Genomic DNA, 6,504 nt, shown 5'->3' with positions numbered 1-6,504 from the left:
TACTTAGAGCCGGACTCAGGGCCTCTTCTTTGTGAGAGACGAGAGAGAAATCCATTCATCTCGATTTGTGTGCAAATACCCTAATAGGTGAGATTCACTCAGAGAAAGTCAAGGATGTGTGAGTTTGGGTTCCATGATGACCAAAGAAATTGAGAAAGGTTCCGTGATGAAATGTGTCAACTCTTGATACTCTTGTGTCGCACTTGATCCACAAGTTTGCAAGTTTAAATATGTTGAGGATGCATTCGCATTGAGGGCAATTGCTAGTCCCAATTGATGCCTGCTGAGGTTACTTTAGGATAAACAGGAATTACTTGGTTGTTTTCCATTGAGGGGTAGGTCTCATTCTATTTGCTTGAGGACAAGCAAAGGTTTAAGTTTGGGAGAGTTGATAACTGCGATTTCTACATGTTTTTTATACCCATTCTTACCTGAGCTTTGTGCATTTATTATCATATAATAGTCCCAAAATGCTTACAAATGACACTTGATTGCAGGTTTGAGCGACAAGATGACAAATACTAAAGACCGGCTCAAAAAAGGAGTGAAATCTGCCGAGTGTCAAGAGACAACTGAAAGGGGGGATCAAAAGGCCCTGCGCGGTCCACACTATTCTGTCACGCGGCCGCGCAGGAGAGTTCAGAAGCTGGGCATATCCAAGTTCAACCTGTGCGGACCGCACTATTTTGCCACGCAGCCGCGCAGGAAAGTTCAGAGGCCATGATATTTTTAAGATAAGTTGCGCGGTCCGCGCCTCTTCTCGTGCGGTCCGCACCCAGTTCCAACGCGGTCCGCGTCCCTTTTTGTGCGGTCCGCACCTAAGAGAATCAGAGAAGCAATCACTCGAGACAAAAGCTCATGCGACCGCGCACCTAATCAGTGCGGTCCGCGTGGATGAAGTTCAAGCAGTAGCACGTCACTTTTGTGCGGTCCGCGCCCCCAGTACCAGATGCAAGTAATGAAGACCCAGAGCCCTACGCGGCCGTGCGTCATTTGTGCGCGGTCCGCGCCAGACCCTCAAGGGTATTTTTGTCCGGTTTTTCCTGTGAAGTATAAATAGAACATTTTACTTTTTAGCAAGTTTGGGAGGAAGGCGGTTCGAGAGTAGAGAGCAGCTGAACTCATGTTACCCTATTATCAGCCTATTTTGGGCCACTTCTTCTAGTTTTAAAGGGGAATCAAGTAGATTAACATTGTAGTTAACTATTATGTCAATTTCATCTATTATTTCTTTGATTTTTGTTACTACTATGTCTAGCTAAACCCATTAGCTAGGGTTGTGGCTCAACCCTAGTGTGGGAAATTGATGGGTGTGATTGTTTAGTGCATGAATGATGTGGGTGTTTGCTATTTGGATTAATCTTAAGTTTTCACTAAGATTTGGTGGTTGCAAACACTAAGTCTAGCTTAGTGGGTCTTGACTCTCCTTGAGAAAGAGAGTCTATGACCTCAAGATTAACTCCAACAAGGAATCGGGATGGACCCATGAGAATGGTAGTCCCAATTAACGGGTTAGACCTCGAGAGAGTAATTACCCAACTTGAACCATAAGTTGCTTGGGCAAATTAGCCTACCCGATTGGTCTCGAGAGAGTCAATTGAGCAAAATCACTCTTGTAAGCACGTGATTTTTGCCCTATATGAGAATTACTCCCAAAAAAAAATCAAAATAAAATGATTTTCCTTGGTGTGCAATTTTGTGATATTTTGTGATGTTTTTGAATAATTATTTGTATTTGTCTGTGCATGTTTATTTGTTAAATTAATAAAAATACAAAAATATGTCGCATTTGCATGTAGGATTTAATTATACAATTGTTAGTAATAAAGTTTGTTTTACAAAAATTAAAAATTACAAAAATAGGCATCTTTTACATTTTTAGCATTTAATGTCCAAATATACAATTTTATGCTTAATTATTACTTAATTGTGCGTTAATTGTTATTCGGAGTTAATTTGCGCTTTTATAACTTAATTTAGTTCTTAATAATAATTTAAGTATTTTTATAATTTAGTTTTAGAAAAATAAAAGAAGAAAAGAGAGCGAAAATATAAAGAAAATCGGATTGGGCCTCTTCTTCAATTTCAAACCACAAGCCAAAATAATTGCCCAACCTTCCCCATGACCCGGTCCATCTCCACACGGGTCGACCCGGTCCGCCCCATAACCCCAATACCCAACCCATTTTCATTTTTTTATTTTTGTCCAACACAAAACAAAACAAAACAAAAAAACCCCAAACCCTAAAAAACCTAAACTATCCGCCCCCCCCCCCCCCACTTTTTCTTCTTCTTCTCCAAACTCCAAACAACATTCATCCATGGCTTCCCCTTTCATACACACGCACAGCTCCTTCACCATCATCTTCCTCCTCACGCAAGGCAACTCCAAACAAAAGCCAAGCAAGTTGCGTCTTCTTCGTCGCGCGGACTGCCATGGCTAAGCTGCTACTGCTTCACCAACATTCATGGATGCTCCTCCTCCTTCGTTCTTCGTCCAAACAACCAAACGACCCTCGACGAGCGGCTTCACTTCTGCGTCGTCTGCTTCAGCTTTCTTTATCGTTGTCTTCCTTCTTGACGACCATAGCTGCTGAACGCAGAAACAGTCGACGACCATGGCTTCTTCAGCCCGCTGTTGTTGCGTCCTTTTCTCTTCGCCGCTGCTGCTGTTTCTTTTCCTCCATTGTTGATGTTGTCGCTGCTTCGTTATATTCTCCAACTCCTCCGGGTTGCTGCTGCTGCTCACGTTTCTGCTTTATCTTCTTCGTTTCGTCGAGCTCGAGTTGAGTGGTCGAGCTCCCGAGCTTCAGCTATGGACGTGAGGCTTCGCTCCACTTGTCTCCATCCAAATGAATAGCTGCTACTGCTTCTTATTCACTACATACCCCATCGTTGTTTCTTCACGTTTGCTTCACCTCTTTCAGTTGCTTCTTAGGATCGTCTTCATCGTCGTTTGCGCGAGTTTTGGTTGGGGTCGTCAAAACAGTCTATACCTAGTTCGTTGTTCGTCGTTTCGTTCCGGTTAGTGGGTTTTGAGTTTTATTTTTGTCCGTATTTCATTTTGATATTTCTCGAATCTAAAATCGGTAAATGTTTGATTTTTGTTTTGATCGTGTTCATTGTTTTGTTAATTTTTCAGTTGTTCATGTGAAATTGTTAGTTTAATATTTGTTAGATTCAAATTGAAATTTAATTAATTATTTTTAGTTTGTTTCATGTGTTTTATGTATTTTCAGAAATTGTTAATGGTGTTAGATTCAAGTTTAAATTCATAATTGTTTCTTCTTAGGTTTTGTTTTGTTATTTGCCTAAAATAATTTAGTTGTAATAGGGAAATATGTTGGTTTAATCATTTGAATCTGTCATGTTTTGTTGTTTAAAATAGATTTAATTCATGTTCATCTTTGTTTGAAATTCGTTTTTAATCCAGTGATTTTTATGTGAGTTTGTTTTGGTTTTTTGATTTGTTGATTTAGTTTGAATCATGTTGTTAATATTGTTGTCTCTTTTGCTCATTCATTTTTTGGTTTAAGTGATTGGTTCCCAATATGGTTAATTCATTCACATTAATTTGATGTTGTTCATCTGTGTTCATATGAGTTTTTGTTGAATGTGTTTAGAAATTGGTCATATTGGCTATATTTTGGTTAAAATTGATTAGTTGAATTGGTTATAGCTGATGGGGTAGTTTGGTAAAATGCAGTACGTTCAGGGGTAAAATTGTAATTGCAATAAGGTCGGAGGGGTAGTTTGGTAATTGAACATTTTGAATAATTGTTTATATTAAGCATGGGGGACAAAATGTAATGGGGTGTGGGTGATATAATTGTTTATGTTAGGCATGGGGGACAAGACATAATGGGTTGGGAATAATTCTTTAGTTTAAAATAGTGGGGGACAAAACATTAGATAGTGGATTTAAAAGGGGGATGAGTGGGAACATAATGGGTTTGGTAGGATAAAGTGTGGTTTTATTAATGGATTGAAGGGTTTTGGGATGGGAAATAAATAGAGAAAACTTGATCAGATTTTGGGGGAGAGTTTTGAGGACGGACAGAGAAGAATAAGAGAGAGAAAAAAAAGAGCTGAATATTTAAGAGAGAAAGAAAAATTCCGAAAAATATTAAAACTTTCAAATAAAAAAAATCTTCTGCTTTCTTTCGATATTTGAAATCAGCATTAATTGTTGTTGTTTCATCGAAGCTTGAAGCTTTTGTTTTGGGATTACTACTCCACCAGTTTGCAAACTCGGTTCCTGGGTTGTTACTGTTGCTGGACTGTTGTTGATGTGTTGTATTGTTATTACTGCTGCTGATTCTCATCTTCATCTTCTTTTGTTTCCAATACCAGGTACACGACTGTAATACTAGCTATTGCAAGCTAATAATGTGGAAGCATGAATACATATGAAGAATGAAATTTTGAAGTTTTAATTTCGTTTTTCTTTGTTCCTTTTGTTGATTGTATTTAAGCTATTTCATGTATTACTGAATAATAATTGGAATAAGAAAAAATAACATAAGTTAGTCTTTAATGAATCGGTTTGGCAAAATGGGTTAATTCACTAGTTATGAAGGTTTCAAGATTATCAACAGTAGGTTAATCATGAATAAGTAGCTAAATTTAGCTAAGACATGAATTTAAATTAAATTTCGTAAATTAGGCATTAAGGCATGATTTGAGTTCAAGCAAGATTAGAAGAACGTTTAAGTCTAATAAACTTTCTAATAAGCTTTAGTAATTATGGTTAAATCTAGTTTCAAATGGTTGTGAATAATTAATCTCAATAATTTTTTTTTATAACAATGCTGAGTTGTATTTGATTCTTTTGGATATTAGTTGTCGAATTTTTATTTTATTTATAATTTCGAAATTTTGAGTAAAATTCTTTTTTCATCAATATTTGTATTAATCTAGCAATTAGCATGCCATGTTTTCTTAAAATAATAAAAAAGCTAGTAATTAATTAGGATTTTCTTTCTTTATTTTAGAGACTAATTTTTATAGAAAAATGTAGTCGCTTTAAGATTTGTCCATTTAAAATAAATGAGATGAGCCTCGCTTAATAAAATGTATAGATTGCGGGGCCTTCAATAAATGTACATTTAATTGCTTAGAATTCGGGAGGAGCCGTTTTAGCAAATTTCACGGCCCTACCCAAAATAATGATACGCTAATCGCTTTAGGCGTGTATTTAATAATGTTATCTTCTTAAACTCGGGTGCGTATTTCATGCGACCCAAATCCAAATCCCAAAACATTGAATAAAAATGTGTTCCGGATTGCGGGTGCATTTCATGTGACGTAATCCAAAGACATGTTTTAAACAATGTTCACATTCTTGTAAAAATAATAATAACAATTATGAAAGCGGTAAAAAGATAAAATTTGCACATAAGTTCATATTTGTATAAAATCAGATAATCAAGCCGAATATAACAGTTGAGCGACCGTGCTAGAACCACGGAACTCGGGAATGCCTAACACCTTCTCCCGGGTTAACAGAATTCCTTATCCGGATTTCTGGTACGCAAACTGTAATATGGAGTCATTCTTTTCCTCGATTCGGGATTAAAATTGGTGACTTGGGACACCCTAAATCTCCCAAGTGGCTACTCTGAAATAAATAAACAAATCCCGTTTCGATTGTCCTTTAATTGGAAAAAACTCCTTCACCCCTCGCGGGGGCAGAAAAAGGAGGTGTGACAGCTCTCTCTACCGAGAGGTGTGAGAGTGGGTGTAAAAGGTGCAACGGTTATAGCATAAGCCCCATATTTGTCATTCTGGCATTAGGAATTTCTATCCGTTAGTGGACCACCTAGGTAAATGCTGCATCCCTAGTGCTTTATCTATCTTGCATACAATTTAGAATCGTAGTTTTAGCATAACCTAGTTTTACAACTGTAGTTGATAAATTGTAGCTCTTAAACAAAAGAAAACCAAAAATGTTAGAAGATCAATTATGAGCTAAAACACTATCCTAGACCATACAAATACTCGACTCCAATTTGAAGTTCCCAGTGGAAAATCGACCCCGATATCGCTATTGGGTAAAGGTATTAGCGCCCACTCATCCTTAGGTTGAGTCTGCTGTGATCAGTACGCCACAACGGTACGCAGTAAGTGCCAAGCCTAACCTCGGTCGAGTAGTGACGAGATCAGATCAGGGCCCTACTAGTATATGTATATAACAAAATAATTTCGAATGAAATATCGCAGTAAAGATAAATACTAAAATTTAACGAGAATAAAATCACAGAAAAACTATAGCTCATTACACAGAGATAACAATAGGGGATCTCCCAGGATACCGTCATGTAGTCCCAAACGTAACTGTGTAAGGGATCTCTCGAGATACTGTCCCGTAGTCCCAAACGTAAATATTAAGGGGATCTCCGGGGATACCGTCCCGTAGTCCCAAAGTAAATATACAGTACAAGGGGATCTCTCGAGATACCGTCCCGTAGACCCAAACATAAACGTGCAGAGGGATCTCCTAGA

The sequence above is a fragment of the Nicotiana tabacum genome, chromosome 3, assembly GCF_000715075.1.
Source record: "Nicotiana tabacum cultivar K326 chromosome 3, ASM71507v2, whole genome shotgun sequence".
In the NCBI taxonomy this organism is placed as follows: domain Eukaryota; kingdom Viridiplantae; phylum Streptophyta; class Magnoliopsida; order Solanales; family Solanaceae; genus Nicotiana; species Nicotiana tabacum.
This window is presented reverse-complemented; position numbering follows the sequence as displayed.